The 19,785-nt window shown below is 36.5% G+C and overlaps 1 protein-coding gene across 7 annotated transcripts in view; it reads right to left on the reverse strand.

Annotated features, from left to right (window-relative positions):
• The window catches only part of HDAC9 (histone deacetylase 9), a 1,013,161-nt gene that overhangs the window by 646,732 nt on the left and 346,644 nt on the right, over positions 1 to 19,785 (reverse strand). The window lies entirely within an intron of this gene.

Below are 19,785 nucleotides of genomic sequence, written 5' to 3' on the forward strand. Positions count from 1 at the left end.
TGCTGCAGAGCAACGGCAAGGTTTGTTTAGCAAATTTCATGCCAAGCTTCTGAAGTATGCACCCTATCCCTTTCCACACATAATTCAATATAAACACTTTTCTTCTGACAGACATTTTGAAAGATCAAAGTGCAGAACAAAGGCAAAGAGTGACATGAAGCGCAAGTTCTGGACCATTGAGATGAATGGATGGATTAGCCAGAAAATTCACGATGACACCTTGGACCTGCAGAAGTGGTTCTGTTTATGTGATTACAGTTTCAATGCTTAGGAGACCCAAAGCTCTAAACAGCAATTTTCCTCTTTGCCCCTACAGGAAACCCTGCAATATTTCAACAAGCTCATCCATCAGTGTCAATCAGTGCAATTCACCTGACATCTCATTATAGGTTTTAAGCAACTGGATGTCATCTAGAAGAGGACAAATAGTTCATTACACAAACCATTATGGACCAAATAGAACCCTTATGCAAAATGTATCAAACAAAATCCACTATATTGCCAGCAAGGGCTAGATAAAAGTCAAATAAAATAAACGGACTATTGTGAAATATGCTTCTTATAGAGCACAATGATCCAATTCCCTCACACTTATGATTTACAGACTTACATTATAAGAAGCAGTGTTGAGCTTGCTAAACAAAAAAATATGGTTTTATGCATATATACTTGAAATAGAGAATTAGATTAGGAGTGAAGTTTTAACTACATGGACTTCTCTGATCTAGGAGTAGAAAAAAAGGAGAATGTTTGGGCTCACTAGCTGGACTTCAATATTTTCAGCAATTTCCAGCCACCCTCTAAATTAATGTTTTCAGCAGTGTCGTATACCATCACGTTGATTCCAGAATATGGCAAAACATCAAAATCCTAGCCAGTGTTACTCCTTTCACTGCTAGCTTGAAAGGATATGCAATTAATTATATTGCAGATTTATGAGATTCTAACTAGAACCACACTGACTGGCTTGCTAGTGAGTAGAGGAAGAAGGTAACCCACACGGGGCTAGAAGAACCTAAAGAACTACATGCGCAATGGTTTGCAAGAATGAATTACTTCTTAATAGCTTATGCTCTAGTTTATTAAAATTCATACTTTTTTCCTCTTCAATATCATTATCTCTATGGACAAGTTATACTGTAGTTATTTAAAAAGGGGGGCCTGAAAAAGCAAGTCTTAAGGATCTCTAAAAAAAGTCTTCTTAAATATGCTTTGAACTTCCAAAAAAATTATTGCATTGGCAGGTGGTGGGAAAATTGACCTTATAATTCCTTCCTACCCTAGAATGATTTAAAGATTCTCTATAAACCTTTTTTCCTCCCTTAGAATAGCAGTTATGCTGATGCGAACAGTCCCATTTCAGGATGATGGCAGGGACAGGCTCATAGAGTGCCACACTTTCTCAATCATCCTGAGTCTCTCTCCTTGATCGACCGTGAAACACTTTTCATGACCTGCTCTGCACCATTCTAAAAAGATTTTTTTTTTTACTAAGAATGCTAACTATCTGGTGTTGATCAGTCTAGCACACAGCCTCCTTCAGTGCTAAACCCAGAGTGTTTAAGGGAAATTTATTCCACACACAATGAGAAATCCCACCAAAGGAGTCATTAAATCAATAAAGAGTAGATATGGAGCTCAAGATAAAACATTCTCAAGATCTCAGGTGTAAAGCTATATTAACTTACAAAAATTTAAGAAATAAAAGGAAATGAAAGAGAAAAGGGAAGGAAAAAAAAAGAATAGATCTTCTGTAATTTAACCCTCTTGTTTCATTTCCAGGTAACATGGTAAACATGTTATTACAATATTCTCAGTATTGCTACAGAAAATGATGACATAAGATGTTACTTTTTTCTTGAATTTCAGTTCACTAAAAAGGAATTTTTAAAGTAAAAATGGTATACAGAAGCATCTCAATATTCTACTGTTTTTTTTTTATTTTTTTTTTTTATTTACTCATGAGAAACAGAGAGGCAGAGACACAGGCAGAGGGAGAAGCAGGCTCCCTATGGGAAGCCCAATGTGGGCCACAATCCCGGGACTCTGGAAACAAACCCTGAGCTGAAGGCAGATGCCCAACTGCTGAACCATCCAGGCATCTCAATATTTTACTGTTTAATGAGACAGGATGGGCTCATAATAATTCATTACCAATACCTTAGGATTTAATTTCTATTTCAAAAAAAAAAGGAACACATAGCATAATCTAGTCAACTGTTTTTATGATCTGAGACATTGAAAACATGGATATTTTTCACTTTAAACACGTAAAGGAAAAAAGAAAGATATCAGGACAAAGAAAAAAAGTTTTAAAAACTCTAAATATATATAGTTCTATATATAGTGTGAAAGCATTTAGCCAGGTGGTAGATCTTCAGGGAATTTCAAAAAAGTTTAGTAGATTTTTAAACCAGTAGCAGATGAAAAAAAGGGTAATTTATCATCACTATGTCTAGATATTTATAAAGATTTTTGCCAATATACAATCAAGCAGAAGGCTATGGTTTATATGGTGAGTTCAACAATTACAACCCCTGTTCCTAATCAGAGGCACCACAGAGAGGCTCATCCCTTTTTGACTTGGCCACGTGTTATATGAGGGCTTCCATATTCATTTTTCCTGACTTGAATATATGTCTGAAACCTGGATATCTTTTCTACTTCAACAAAAGTCAAGCGTATCATCATGAAGCTCAGATCCTGAAAGGACTGAATCCTTATAACCAACACAAGGCAAGAGAAGACAAAAGCCATGAAATTAAACTGATGGTCTTTTTTCCATAAAAATCAATCTATTTTTTTTTTCAGAAAATAAAGCACATCTTAACAAAATAGTATGTTTTGCTTTCTAAACAAAGGGTTTAAATGAGAGGCAAAGTTCTCCTCAATGGTACCAAATGGGAGTCCAGATACAGAACCATGTGTTTGATACATAACAAATTTGGTATATGGCAATGGTAGCACTGGAGATAACTAATTGGTCTGGGACATTTGGTTAACCATACAGAAAACAAAAATAAAATTGGATCCCTACACACACACACACACACACACACACACACACACACAGATCCTAGGTAGATTTAAAGGCAAAGTATGATAGGTAACTTTAAGAACAAGCACAAAAAGACATCTTTATGACATTTCATTGAAAAGAATTTCAAACAAGATATAAAAGAGTATTGATTGTGAAATAAAAAATAACAAATGTGAATCCATTAAAATTTAAAACCCGTGGGGGCACCGGGGTTGCACAGTTAAACATCAGACTCATGATTCCTATCAGTGTCATGGGATGCAGCCCCACATCAGGCTCTACGCTCAGTGTGGACTCAGCTTGGGATTCTCTCTCCTCTCTTTCTTTTCCCCCTTTTTCTTTTCCCCCTCTTTCTCTAAAATAAATAAATAAGTCTTGAAAAATTAAAAACGTGTTTATCAAAGAACACTGTAAGTAAAGTGAAAAGACTCACAAATTATGAAAAGATACCGGTATCATAAAAATGACATAGGATTAATCAGATTATTCCAACAATTTCTAAAAGCCAGTAAAGGATAGAAATAATCCAAAACAAAAACAGACAAGAGGCATTTCCCTGAAAGGAACACTACGTTGAGTAAGTACATCCAAAGACGCTCAACTGCATGCTTATTAGGGAAGTGCAAATTAAAACCACATTAATATCCTCCATAGGACAAAAATTAAGAAACCTTAATATACAAGTGTTGGGAAAAATGTAGAGCAACAGAAACTCTCAGACACCAATGATAAGTGTATAAATTGGTTCTAAACATTTTCAAAAATAATTTAGAATTATAAAATTTTATGTACCTATTTTATGACTCAGCAAATCCACTTTCAGGTTTATCCTAAAAAATACTACATAGGTACCAGGAAATATGTATAAGCAGCAAGTTCAGAAAATATTAACTATAACAGCAAAAACCTAAAAACAAGGTAAATGTGTATGAAGAGGAAAATAGATAAGCAAATGTGGTTTATTCAAGTAATGAAATACTAAATTGCAGTAAAAAATGAGTAAGTTCTAGCTATACATTATAACCTAAGAATGAATTTTAAAATAACATTCAGTGTAAAAAAGCAAGTTGTAGAAGATTGCATATATTATCATGCTATGTTTACAAAGCTGCAAAACAAAACAAACTAAAGATTGCTTTGGAGTATATACAGAGATAGTCTCTTTTTACAAAACAAACAAACAAAAATGTGAAATACATACTTGGTGGTGGTAGTTATCACAGAATTGGACTGTTGTAAAATATAGAGTACTATATGTATTGATAATGTCAAGTGGGGTGGTGGGTTCAAAAGCAATCATTTTATTATAAATTACATGTTGTATATTTTCCTATATGTATAAAACCTTACACTGAAAAACCACAAACATAACTGCAATATCTAATATTAGACTTATACATAAAAAGAGTGAAAAATGTCTGCATACCTGTTCTGGTTGGTTTCGACATGATCTTTATTATGTTTTATGTCATTCAAACTTCAAGATGATATATATAAAAAATCTGGTACTCTTCTCTTGAATCATAGGAAGAACTGGTGACCTTAGGCCTATTTTCTTGCATGGTGTGAAAATCAGTGGAACTAAGTAAAAACTGCTTCCTCTAGTCTCATGGCCCCTATCCAGCTTAATTCATTGTTACCACCCTGCCTAAGTATCTGAGTTTGCAATCACTTAGAATGCACTGGAATTCACAATGGCTCTTTCAAAGTGGCAGAATTAAACATGATTTTATTTCTTTTCTTTGTTTATCTGTGCTTCTTACTCTTCTGCAGGGAATGTCTATTACTTATGAAAAAAGAAACACAAGCACTATTTTGATGGGTACTGCAAGAGAAAAATGATGAAATTTTATACAGATGAGAAGAGAATGAGAAACAAGTTACCTAGAAAGGTAGTGAACGCTACATGTTAAGAATTGCATGTTAATAAAACTAGCCAAATTTAAGACATTTTAAAAAACATCTTTCATCTAAGGCATCTTTTTACAGTTTCTTTCTTATTAAGCTAAGTAATACATAGAAAATATAGCTATTTAAAAGCATTACTTTTACATAAAAAAGGAGTCAATTCATTGGAATCTCAAACTGAGAATGGAATATGAGCTAGGTCCATAGCTATGAGCTTTTCTTTTAGAAACCAAGTTAAAACTTTGTAACTGCAAAGATAGAAAGCTGCCTTATAGCAAGGAACTAATAGCCCTGCCAAAAAATGTCATCATCTGTCAGCAACCTACGTTCTTAAATTTTTTTGAAGAACAAAAAGGAAAAGGTGGTTATGGAATTTATGCATCCCACCCTTTGGCTCTCAGCCCTGCTCCCTTGGAGTGTATTCATGTGAAAGTTCATTAGCCAAGGAGGTTCTTGGCCAAGTATGACTGAAAAGCCAGAGCCCATGGAAGAGTAAGTACAAGTCTTGATTGACATTGTAGCAAGTTCCTTTGGGGCAGAGATCTTCCACTGGAGCAAATTCTAGGTCTTACATCCAAGCCAGTTGTCATGATCTAGAAACCTTTATTCCCAAGGTCCTAGGCTGTATCAGTCATTATTTTCTGCTTAACATTTACAGGATACTGACAGCTAATAACTGACCCTGTATTCTGTGACGGAACCTCTACTTCCATGAGTAACTTGGTAAAGACCTTCTGAAGAAGACTCGCCTAAAACTATTCTGCAAGCAACATCATCCATGATCCATTTTCCTTCAGTTTATCTTCATCTATGATGCCTAAAGCAAAGGAAATAAAGGAAATGAAGACTTACAGTATTGGGAAGTGAGCATGAGAATACCAGTCTACCATTTAATTTTTCAGTCCTAATCCATAATTCTTGATTGCTCTGGATGCTCACAGAAAATTAGCAGAAAAGAAAGAGTAACTGACAGAAGAAGAAAAAAATTAAAAGCAACATGGGCACCTGGCTGGCTCATTTTGTGGAGCATGCAACTCTGATCTCAGGGTTGTGAGTTTGAGTACCACATTAGGTATAGAGATTATTTAAAAACCAAAACAAAAAAAAAAAAAAAAAACCAAAACTAAAACTAATAAAAAATCTTTAAAAGCAATACAAAAGGGGGGAAAGAACTAATAGGAGATAATGCATTTGGCATTCTGTTACATTCATTCAATTTTTCTTGAACTCTATTTGGAAATACTATTATTATTACTCTGTTAAAGATGAGGACACTGAGTTTTCATTCTAGGAATAGGAATAGGAATAACTATAATTTACCTTATGACACAGATAATAAGTAGTAGATCTGGTGTTCGAATTCTATTGTATTTGTTTTTTCCATTGGACCATACTTTCTAGAATATGGAGTTATGCAAATTCAGATTTTGTTTGCCTCTGAATGAGATATGGACTTTACAGTCAGATATTTAAAAAATAAACTCATTGCTTCATTCCTTTGATGGCATTTCCTATTCCTAGGCTAAATATTACCGGAGACTGATCAAATAATGGTACAAAAATGATTTACCATAAATTCATGTTAAAGTTATTTCTTTATTTCTATTCAGTAGCTTTCACACAATTCCAGGAGATCTATACTGGGGATGGCAAATGTGTGGGGCATTTACCACTACTCTCCCCGATTACTAAGGTCAGGAACTCCTCATCAAGCATAGCTCTTTCTTCTGTATATTAAGTTGGCCTCAGAATCCTTCTCAACGCATCATTGCATGCAGCCACTACCAATCAGAGTTAGGACTGAATTTAAAATTTATGTACACTCCAGTCCTACCTCACTCACCACAATGGCTCCAAACCTATCAGAACACTAGTTACTAAACATATCCCTGCCTCGTTTACTCCCAGTAAGTCACCTTGCAGCCTAGAAGGCATCTAATTAGAATACATTTATCTTTCCTCTTCTTGATCTTAAATTCTTTCCAATCTTTACATTTGTCTAAGAAGAGGTGTTTTTCTCAAATTCACTAGTCATCTATGTTTTTCCTCTCTACCCCATCTGAGTCATCCATGCCTTCACTTATTCATTATTCTTCAGTCTTTCACCCACTGTTTTACTCTACTTCCATGTGTAAACATGCTCCACTCTTTCTTCCTCTTAAAAATAAACAATTTTCCCCTGAACTCTGCTGCACTTCAAGTGAACTCCCTGGGGATCTGGTTAAGCTGAAGATTTAGATTCCTTGAACTTGGGAGGCCGGGGGATCTAAGATTTAGAATTTCTAGCAAGCTTCCAGGTGAAGCAGATGCTGCTAGTCCACGGACCACACTCTGAGTGCCAAAGCTGTATATATCACTCTCATTTTTTAATCACTCTCTTCTTTTTAATTTTTTAAAAGATTTTATTTATTTATTTGAGAGAGAAAATGTATGAGCACAAGCTAGGGGAGGGGCAGAGGGAGAGGGAGCAGATTCTTTGCTGAGCCAGGAGCCTGATGAGAGGCTCTATCCCAGGACCCAGCATCATGACCTGAGCCGAGGTCAGACACAACCTACTCAAGCACCTCTCTCTCTTCTTTCCTCAGAACACTCCTAGTTTTCTTTGGTTCTGATTGCTTTTTTTCCTTCATCCTTGTGCTTAAATTTTATTTCTATTAATAAAAACAACAGGATTATTCTGAGCATTTCTGATGTGCTAGTAATAATGCCACAAAACCTTACACTGATGATCTTAATTCTCAGAAGAATCCATGAGAAGTGTTTCATTTTATAAAGATGGTAAATGAGGTACCATCACCAACACTACACAGGCAGCTTGGGGCAGGGATTCAGCTCCCAACAATTTAACTCGAAATCCTGGGAACTTTACTTGGGCAATCCAGCCTTGTGCCAGGATTGTTCAAGAAGCCATGTGCAAGCCAATGATGCCAAACTTGCATCTTGCAAGTAAGGGGCTGAAAGGTGAGATTAAGAAGGTGAAAAGGCTGTTGAAAGGCAGATTGTGAAGTACCGCAGGAAATCTGATAAAACAACACGAGGAGGAGAACAGATTGCTGTTGCAAAGTAACCTGATACAGCCTGTCCACTTCAAATTAAATTTCCAAACCTGAAGAATCTTTAGGAAAAACTGGACTCTGAAAAAAATATTCATGGTAAAGCATTTCACTAAAAAAATCAAACTCTGGGGCAGTTCATATTCTTAGAATTCAAGTCATTGGATCAACTGACACAGTGTAATGTCCTCTGTAGAAATGCTAAAAAGCGAGGCTCTCAGAATTGAGATCAACCACATGCAACATGAGGAGACACCTGGTAATGCTGCGTTATATCTATATTTATGCCTTCCTCAATGCTCAGTCTACTGGCCTTTTCTAATTAATCCTTATAACACTGCACTTCTGAGAGGCAAATTAGAAGCAGAAAACATCTCCATTTTATAAATAGGAAGCAGATGCAGTGACTTAGTGGTACTCAGTGAATCAGTAACAGAACTTTAAGTCAAGCCTAACTTAGGTTCCACTGATTTATCTACATAGCATAGCACCAAATGTAAACTTTAAAGGACAAAACCAAAAACAAAAACAAAAATGGTCCTTCCCTTCTTAAGACACTGAATAACCTGAAGTCTCCAAAAATTCTTATTCTGTGAAATTCTGTAAAACAGGCAAAACTGTGCCAGTTCTTTCTCTAGGATTAATATGTTTCTTCTGAAATGCAAAATTACTAGACAGGAGTCTTGCCCATTAATCCTCACAATTAGCTTTAAAAGTATCTGAGATCAGACACCAGGAAGTTGCAAAAGATATATAACTCATTTGACATTAAGAAAAAGTAAAGAAGGAAATTATATGAAAATCCACTGTGGCTAAAATAAAAGTCATGGATTAAAGGCTTTATGAAAAACTGCCTTATTAAATTCTACCCTTCCTTAAAAGAATAGAATTAGTATAATTAATGGTTGTTGTAATTACTTTCATAATATACTTCTTTTCTTGACATAAACATTTTTTAATCAATCCAAAATGCAAAAATGCTCATTAGTGAGTTTATTTTAATAACCTTTATTAATGCATGTCTAAAACTCACACCTTCCAGTACTTGAATCAAACTAGAATAAATATTTTTCCCCATAAATTCTACATTTTTGGTAACTGTCAGGCATAGATTCTTAATAGAAGACAGACACAAGCTAAACATAACAGTGCACATTTTCTGACCTTTAAAAACATATCAGAACTTTCACTGTTCGGATTGCTCTACCTTCAAATATGAGACCCACAAATAATTCTTCCTAAGAGATAAATGCAGTATAAGAACAGTTACATGAAACTTAAAATCAACCGCATGATTAATTGATGTATTATGTGAATAAGAGAAAAGAGAAATGTCACCATTCCTAGGTCACTTTTGGCTCATTTCTTAAAGAGAAATCACTGTTTTTTTACTTAACACTTGTATTCATAATGATCCCAAGATATTTATATCTGCTCACCATTGTGTGTGTATACTGCCTTTCCATGCCTTTATAAATCATGAAATCATAAATATCCAAATTCCTCAGTGCTGAGAATCTTTCTTGTGATTTTGATGACTGGGCCACATTGTGTTTCCAGTTACTAAGATTCATATTTTTATTAAAAATCAAGTTTCTTCAACATGCATAATCTAAACACATACCACTACCCTCTAACATAGACATATAAGAAAATGATGATTGCAGCACATAAACATCACAGATTTCTATTCCGTGGCAATAGAATCCTTTAATTTCTTCAATTCCATGATGAAGTTTGGAAAATGAGGACTGGAACATCATAAATGCTGAACATCCACATGGCCGAGTACAAAAGGTTAGATCATTTGCAGCCTAACAGCTCATTCTGTTCTCCCAGAAACAATTCATAATCAGTGAGGAGAGCTATGACTCCTAAGAGAACTGGGGAGTTCACTGGTGCTCCGTTCGCTGCCCCCAAAGCGACGCCTCAGGAGCAGCAAAAGCTAGCTCAAGACAGTAGCCCATGCTGAGTCAGCACTTGTCCTTGAACCAGAAATTCCAGAAGGGTGGGAAGCTGGCAGGGAGAGAAGGGAAGAAATAAGGAGGACTTGGAGGAAAGAACATATCATATACTGACAATGGGTCTCCTGAGTGTATCAGTAATAAATTGGCTTTCTTCCAAAATGTTTTTCTCTTTCTCCCTCTCTCTCTCTGCAATAAAGGAAACAGTACATTAAAGTGTTTTGTGGTCTATGGACAATTTGGAAAATCACACATTTGCAACAGTACTGCTCTATGAATTAGAGTTAAGGTCTTTTCCTTAAACAGAAGTAGCATTAGCTACATATTCAACAGAAATCTAACCCTCAGTAAAATTTTATGCCTATTGAAGCAGTTAAAGTGTTTCCAGAATAAGAGAAATGAACGTTTCTTTTGGTTTCCCTAGTGTAATATAACTGAATGTAATTATTTACCAAATATACAGAATGAGAATGTTTAAACTGAAATTTAATTTAAAGATTTAAGTTCTTCCTAGGGGAAAAAAATGCTACCCAAACAAGAAATCAACATGTAATAGATGAGCTGTTTTGAAGGGATGGAAAACAGTGGTTTGGATAACTTCAGGAAAGAGGTATGGGTAGGGTAGAAGAAATAAGTCACCATCCAGCTTCACTTACCTGTGTGTTGTTTGAGATTGTCAATGAGCACCTATAATTTTAGTAACTTAGTATTTTGAGAGAAGAATACCCAGTGTCTCTCCTTGCTATGCCTGACTAGAAGAAAGAATAAATCCCTCCAGCTTATGGAAACTTTAGTATATCTTATAAAATGCATTATGGTTATTAGTTATAAGGTAGGTACAGGAACAAAGAATCAGCTAGGAAAAAAAAAAAGAAACTTTGCTAAACTAAAACACTTTCTTGGAATTCTCAGAAGAGGATAAACACGATTCAGCTCCTGGAAACTAGGTTAGTTTTGAATGAGCCCAATGAACAGAAAAATTGCTTCTATCTGCAACATGTTACAAAACTGATACCAAATATAATTCTTCTGCCATATTTCAAGTAAAATCAATTTATCCATCAAGAATTATAGACCCAGAAATGCTCTAGACACCATGAGAATAAGTAAGTATAAAGAAATCACCCCAGGGGCACCTGGCTCAGTGGTTGAGCATCTGCCTTTGACTCAGGTCGTGATCCTGGGGTCCAGGGATTGAGTCCCACATCAGGCTCTCTGCAGGGAGCCTGCTTATCCCTCTACTTATGTCTCTACCTTTCTCTCTGTGTCTCTCATGAAATGGGTAGGAAATATCAGAAAGGGAGACAGAACATGAAGACTCCTGACTCTGGGAAATGAGCTGGGGGTGGTGGAAGGGGAGGAGGGAGGGGGGTGGGGGTGAATGGGTGACGGGCACTGAGGGGGGCACTTGGCGGGATGAGCACTGGTGTTACTCTCTGTATGTTGGCAAACTGAACACCAATAAAAAATAAAATTATTAAAAAAAGAATAAATAAATAAAATCTTGAAAAATAAAGAATAAATTTATTATTAAAAAAGAATAAAGTCTTAAGAAAGAAAGAAAGAAAGAAAGAGAAGAGAAAAAAAGAAAAGACAAGAAAAAAGAAAAGAAAGAAAAGAAAAGAAAAGAAAAGAAAAGAAAAGAAAAGAAAAGAAAAGAAAGAAAAGGAAAGAAAAGAAAAGAAAAGAAAAGAAAAGAAAAGAAAAGAAAAGAAAAAAGAAAAGGAAAGGAAAGGAAAGGAAAGGAAAGGAAAGGAAAGGAAAGGAAAGGAAAGGAAAGGAAAGAAAGGAAAGAAAAGAAAAGAAAAGAAAAGAAAGAAAAGAAAAGAAAAGAAAAGAAAAGAAAAGAAAAGAAAAGAAAAGAAAAGAAAAGAAAAAGAGAAAAATCATCCCAGCCCTTGGGAAGTATATGCTGTGTAAATGATAAAGCAAAACAAATAAGTAAAAATTGTTAGCAATGTAGCGTATAATAATTTTAAAATGAGTGGGACAAAAAGCATTGTAGTAAGTAAAGGAAGAAATTATTCTTTGAGAAAAGAACGTGGAAATCTTCAAGAAGGAGATGAGACTAAAGCAGACCTTCGAAGAACTAGAGACTTAATTTGATTAAAGTGATAGGGAGAAGAAAGGCATTGGAGAGAGAGGAAGGGAAGGGGAAATAATGATTCTGAAATTTTCCTTTTGTCCACAGCAAATGGGAAGCCTCTGGAAACTTTTGGTTAAAGGGAACATGCTCATGAGTTAGTCACCAAAGTTACTTTGGTAGATAGATCACTAGAGACAGAAAGTGGGTACTGAGCTCACGACTATGTGGAGGATCACTGCACCAGAGCCTCCTGTGCAGTTCTGAAAAATCCCTTTTTAAATTTTGAAAATGTAAATGAGAGCTAAGGAAATGAAAGTATAAGAATAAAGAGAAGCTAGCTTAGGGACAGCAGCAAATATCGCTCGTCCCCTCTCCTCTACCCTACCACCAATTTAAAGTACAGCAAAGTCACTAGAGGTGCGGGATCTCGTGTCAGACTTCATGCATTCAAATATTAGCCCTGCCATTTATTACTGGTGTTTCGGGACAAATCACTTGATCCTGAGTATTGACCATGAAAGGAGTATTTTTTCTTCTTCTTTTTTTTAATATTTCATTTATTTATTCATGATAGACACACAGAGAGAGAGAGAGAGAGAGAGAAAGAGAGAGAGAGGGAGAGAGAGAGAGGCAGAGACACAGGCAGAGGGAGAAGCAGGCTCCATTCAGGGAACCCGACATGGGACTCCATCCCAGGACTCCCAGGTCACGCCCTGGGCCAAAGGCAGACGCTCAAACCACTGAGCCACCCAGGCTGCCGGGAGTATTTTTTTCCATGAATACTGACTGTATGATAGGTCCTTTACTTAGACTATTTCATTTAACCTTCCCATTCTTGTGACATGGTCTCCTAAATCAGTTTTCTCATTCAGGATGATTAGTGAGAATACATGTGCCTAACATTACAGCTAAACCTAGCCCTGTTGATTCTAGAGCCTGTGCTCTTAACTACTAAATGATATAGAGAGGGAATACCTGAAGATAGGATGTACTTGCATGGTACCCTGTGTTGGGTTCCTGAGCAGAAGCACCATAAGCAAGACATGAGCACCTAGATCCTTGTATCTAACAGCTTTTATTTAACATACATTGAAACCACAACAGTTTCATGGTCAAAGTCAAAAGACAGCAAATGTCAGTTAAGTAACACATTTGAGTTGAGGAGGCTAGAGAGGTCACCCCAATTGCAAGATGGTTCTCAAGAATTAGTCACCATTCAGTACCAGTCAATGGTTGCCATGGAAAAAAAGTAGGTCCACATTAATGGATTTTTCATTTCTCAAAATCACATGGAAGTAAGGATCTTTATGCTGACAACTAATTCAAAATGTTTGAAAATTCCAATGTAAGGTGAACAAAATATTAAAGTCCTTTGGCCTGGGTCACTACCTCAGCATGACCAGACAAAGGTTCACTTCTACTCTAGTGTCACTAACAGAGCAATGCTTTTCATGTCTCTTGCTGTTTCTGGCAAACGCAAAAGGTACTCAGAAAATGGTATGTCCAGGGAATGGTGCCTAAAACAGTAAATCCTCTGTTCCTTAAGAAATAAGTATCTTGTAGCACCTGCAGACACATTTTGTGTTATATTCAGCTTAACAGAAAGCTTGAGCGATGAACAGGTACTACTGAGAGCATTACCAGTACTGGTATGTTCTCCATATGTGCCAAATAGTGTTCTCAATGCTTTCTATACAACTCTTTCAATCATCCTGAGAACTACATAAGATAAGTGAGTTTATTATTCCCATTATACAGAGAAGACAACTGAGAGGTTCAATAACTTGCTCAAGGTCACAAAACTAGTAAGCTTCAGAGGCAGGATCTGAACCTAAGAAGGCTGCTTCCAGAGTCTGAGCCCCTCACAACTATGGGCAGTACCTTCCTAAATCTAAATAAGGGCAGTAAGAGGTTGACAATGCTTTGGAGTTACTGTCCTCTTGTCCCTCACAGGTGCTGCCATGGACATACATGATACTTTTATTTTTAGCATTAATGCTGCCTTACCCCCCTTAGCAGGAAGGAATTTTGTGTGGTAGGTATATAAAATATCCCAAGTGTTCTCCATATCACTCTTACTCACATCAAGATCACCAATATATACTTATACAACTGTTAAGCAGTATTCACAAATGTGTAAGTTCTTATTATTTTAATTTGCTACTGAAAAACTTTAAGCATTCATGAATGTATGCTCCAGTGACTGAGCCAGCCGGGCACCCCCACCCCGACATTCATGAATGTAAATATATACATATTTGTAAATGCACATTTATAAAGTCTCCTGGGGGTTATAATATTATTCAAAAGGTGGGGTTTTTTAATGTAAGCCTCAGTAGTCCATTATTGCATTTGATTAAAAGAGAAATTCCTAACAAAATAAAATTAAGGGATATATAAACATACCTACCAAGTTCTCAATGTTCTCATCTACTCCTGTATTTCATCATCAATTTTTAAAAGTTTCAGCCCTCAGAAAGAGAAACTCTCATTTGAGGACGTTGGGATTGCCTTGGCTTTTTACAGTCAATGTCAGTTTGCATAAAATTAGAAATATAAGTTATTAATGTTTCCAAAAGCACTTTTAAATATCCTATGAATCACTAATCTCTCAATGTAGTCACATTTAACAAGCAGAAAACTATACCTTTAAAGAAAAAGAGCTTTTTCTTCTATTCCAATATGCAAGTAAAAGTTAATTGCAAAATCATTTTAGTCTAAATTACAATAACTGTCTTGCAAATTTTCTTCCATATTTACTTGAGCCCCGGTCCAATACGGCAGACAGAATGATACTTCCGAAAATTAAATGAGATGATGTCGTCACTGGTTTCCTTTTGCCATTTAAAGCAATCACCGAACCTAGAAACAAATCCAAGCTTCTCACAAAAACCTTTTGGACCTGCCCCACCACCCCTCCCGCCATACCTTGGCTCATTTTCTTCATTCACGGTGAGATACTGAGACACATGTTCACTTCGAAAAATAAGCCAAGCTCTTTCCTGACTCAGGGTCCTCTCATACTGTAGTCCCCTGATAGAAAGCTATTGGCTGGGGCCCTGTGAAATAACCTCCTTAGAAACATTCTTCCTGACTACCTAGCTTTAATTTGTTCCCTAGGGTTACTCTCACTGTCCTCTTCCTTCTTAGAACTGATTTTGATCCACAAAATGTGTCTGCAGGTGCTTTTCCTTTTTGCTAATATGTTGTTTTGTCTGTCTCTTCCACTGGCTAGAATTGCACAAAGGCAGAAACTATGCTTGTGTTTTCACTATTGTATAGGTGGAACCCAACCAAATGCCTCAAACACAATTAGCATGCAATCAAAGTTTGGTGAGAGAAATGAAGAAAACAGGAAGAAGGGAAGAAAAAGAAAGGAAAAAGGAGGGATGGGAGAAGAAAAAATAATTGCTATGTTCATGCAAATTGAATTTTTTATGATTAGACAGGCTGTTCAGGCTGTTCTGAATGTCCAGACAATTCTCAAGGTATTTCTTACTCTTGTCTACTCTTTTCACATGCAAAGTAGGGTGAATATGTAGGAAGAATTTCAAAGTAAAGATACAGTGAGTGGGACCTAAAATTGTTTCAGATCCTTATATCAAAATCAAAGCTTATAAATTTTGTATGCTGATAAGATCCTAGAAACAGAACAGTTTGTAGGTCTGTTTTTATTTTATTTCAAAGACTAGTAGGGAAATGCCATTAGTTGTGCATAAGAAGGGGCTAGTCATTTCTTTAAGTGACCCAAATGTATAGAACCTACTGCTAATTAATTTAATCTTTCAACCGTAAGTATTGATTTCTACTATACATAAGACTAACAATAGTTAAATGGAAAAGAACTAGGGGAAAAATTTACATTTCACAATTCAAAAAAACATTCTTACAGTTTTTTTTTAATTCTTACAGATTTTTTTAAAGGTTTATTTATTTATTCATGATAGAGAGAGAGAGAGAGAGAGGGGCAGAGACACAAGCAGAGAGAGAAGCAGGCTCCATGTCGGGAGCCCGACGCGTGACTTGATCCCAGGACTCCAGGATCGCGCCCTGGGCCAAAGGCAGGCGCCAAACCGCTGAGCCACCCAGGGATCCCTCTTACAGATTTTTAAGTCCTGTATTCCTAATTATCCATACATTGAAGAGAATGCTGGCATTGCACTTGTCTCTTGTCATAGCCTAATTTTTCCAGTGTAACTTTATTCACTTAGGAGGTTTAGGGATTCATATCATAGTTTCTTGGATCCCCCCGCTTCTCTCATGTGTAAATACTGATTTTGTTCCTTGACTCTTGTCTTTACCTTAAAATGAAGCTTCTGGAGGAAAAATGCTGTGAAAATCTTAAGTGAAATTCTTCCTACATACCACTATAGGTTAGGCCAGAAGATGTTTTCTAAGGCATAGATATCCAGAGGTGGGACAGCTGACCGAGAGGAAGAGACTACTAATTCCAAAGAGTTGCTGAAGGAAAGGTCCTCATCACCTGTCAAAGTCCTCAGCATATACCCCTGAAATCAGAAGGTTCATCTAAAGCAATGTGGCATCACTGATACTTTCAAGTCACTGCAGTTTGTTTCAGGAAGTTAAGGTTTCTGAGAAGATATTAGTCTTTCTAATAAAAACACATGTGCTGCCCTCTAGAGGCTACAAAGAAGAATCAACCTGAAAATTCTGAAAGAAGGAAAAAGTAAAGGGAAAAAGGACACAGGAGGCACTTTACTGCTTTTCTGACCTATTGTATTACAATTAGTGTCAGGCGTTTAATTTGAGAAGTAAATTAATCATCTAGAGGAAATTCTGAATCTGATGCAAATAGCTTTCTCTGAAAACACACCTGTGGATCTTTTTAAAAAATATATTCATTTGACAGAAAGAGAGAGAGCAAAAGGCGGGGAGAGGAGGGAGAGAAAGTCTTAAGCTCGATGAGGCATGGAGTGTGGATCCGTCTCACCACCCTGAGATCACGACCCGAGCTGAAATCAAGAGTCAGACACTTAACTAACTGCACCACCCAGGCGCCCCTTTTATTAATTTTTTAACATACATTTTAAAACAACTTTATTGAGTAAACTTACTCATTTTAGGGGTACAATTCAATGATGTTCTTTTTTAAATTAATTTATTTGAGAGAGAGAGAGAGAAAGCATGGGGTGGAGGAGGGCAAGTAAAACAGCAACTTAAGCAGGCTCCACACTGAGCACAGAGCCAGAAGTGGAGCTTGATCTCCTGACCCTAAGATCATGACCTGAGCCAAAACCACAAGTCTAACACTTAACTGATTGTACCACCCAGGTGCCCCAATTCAATGATTTTCTAAAATAAATTTAAACCGGGTTGTACAACCACCACTGTAATCTAATTTGTGAACTTTACCATCACACCCAGTAAGATCCACCCTGCCAACTGAAAGCTAATACCCATTCCTGCCCTTGACCCAGGAAACTGATAATCTGTTGTGTATCTCTACAGATTTGCCTCATTTTATTATTGAAATATGAAAGTCTGGAATTTAATATTCCCTAACACAGCAATCAAGACAAGTCTTGCTTTTTGTAATGTTTCTCCTTCAAACTGTCCTGCTTTGATCAATTTCATTCATTAGGTGGGGATTGAATCCCTTACCAAATGAAACTTTGGGGGGAAGTACTAGTAAATACTACTTTTCCATGTCTCAATGCAGTGTATGTTTAACCTTCCACAGTTTTGAAGATGATGTTAAATCTGTCTCTAATGTCTATATCAAAAAAAGACCATGGGGAAGCCCCAGTGGCGCAGCGGTTTCGCGCCACCTGCAGCCCAGGGCTTGATCCTGGAGACCAGGGATCAAGTCCCACATCGGGCTCCCTGCATGGAGCCTGCTTCTCCCTCTGCCTGTGTCTCTGCCTCTCTCTCTCTAGCTGTGTCTCTATGAATAAATAAATAAAATCTTAAAAAAAAAAAAGACCATGAGTATACTTTGCATGTGCTGCTCAAAGGCCCATTTCAAAATAAGATTTCACATCCTAAGGATTGATAAGGGATTAATAGTTATTATATTTGTTTTTAAAAGATTATTTATTCATTTAACTTATTGATTTATTTAATTTATTTATTTATTCATGAAATACAAAGAGAGAGGGAGAGAGAGGCAGAGACACAGGCAGAGGGAGAAGCAGGCTCCACACAGGGAAGCCCGACGCAGAACTCGATCCCGGGACTCCAGGATCATGCCCTGGGCCAAAGGCAGGTGCTAAACCGCTGAGCCACCCAGGGATCCCCTATATTTGTTTTTATTATGTCTGAGCAATCAATTTTTAAATGACTATTGAACAAAATCCTAAATTATTCCTTTCTTTGGTAATAAGCTTTTTTAAAAAAAAATCTCTATTTTTAATTTGTCAAAACAATTTCTATGGGCAATTAATTTAATTTTCTTTTATGTGTATAAAGTTGGCACACAATGTTACATTAGTTTCAGGTGTACTACATAGTTATTCAACAAGTTTACATATTATGTTATGCTCACTATAAGTATAGCAAACATCTGTCACCATGCAACGTTATTACAATACCACTGACTATATTCTCTAGGCTATAGCTTTTATTCTTGGGACTTATTCATTCCATAACTGGAAGCTTATATCTCTCCTTCCCCTTCACCCATTTTGCCCAGCCTCTTCCGTCTGGCAACCATCGGTTTGTTCTCTGTATTTATAGGTCTAGTTCTGCTTTTTATTTGTTCAGTCATTTGTTTTGTTTTTTAGACTTCACATATAAGTGAAATCATATGACATTTGTCTTTTTCTGTCTAACTTATTTCACTTGACCTAATATCTTCCAGGTCGAAATCATTTTAATCCTAGTGGTATAACACAGATAGAAAGTAACATTCTCTCAAGAGCCCAGACTCTCAGGAGGTAAGACCTGGAACTCTAGTCCATCCTCTGGAGCAGGAATACCACCTGAAATATAACATGTTACTGTAAGCAGGGCACTTAATTTGTCTACCTCAGTCCTCAGTTTCCTCATCCATTCAGTGGAAATAAGAATTTATTTGGGGTTTAAAAGTGCTGAGACATAGCCCATTGTGACTGTTTACAAGCAATATTACCTGAAAGTTATTTTATCAAGGATAATTATCATCATTTAAAGGTAAAGAATGAATTTGTGATTGGGGGCAGAAAAATAACTAACAATGGGCAGAGGGAGGATTTTTAATCATCAATTTACAATTACTTATATCACATGCTTTGTGGATCTTTAGGACCAGCCTGTAGTTTGGGTTCATTTCTGAGCCTAAGGACCAAACCAAGAGGAATTCAAAGGCTGATCCAAAAGAAGGCAATAACGCATATCAGAGCATACATGCCACAAATGTGTTGATGCCCTTTAATGCTTTTTTGTATTCCATTTTTATTGCCTTAAGAGTTTTTCCCTCACCTGATTCAATTGATATACTGCCTACTTCACAAGGATCAGATTATGTGATCATAGCAAGGTAGAAATGGAATACATTTAGGTCTGGATAAGTAAAATAAAACAAACCAAACCAAAGAAGAAAGCAAAGATGCGTATTAATAGTTTGATTTTCAGGTTTCTTTTTCTTCTAAGTAATTTATACTTTAAAGCATTATTATGTTAGGAACAGTACATATCTTAGCAAATCCACTTTAAGGCAACAAGGCCTGCTGATTCACCTCCACTACAGGCAGTCCCTAAAAGCACAAATCTGCACATTAGTTGCGATTAATGCTT

This window comes from Canis aureus, chromosome 18 (genome assembly GCF_053574225.1).
Source record: "Canis aureus isolate CA01 chromosome 18, VMU_Caureus_v.1.0, whole genome shotgun sequence".
In the NCBI taxonomy this organism is placed as follows: domain Eukaryota; kingdom Metazoa; phylum Chordata; class Mammalia; order Carnivora; family Canidae; genus Canis; species Canis aureus.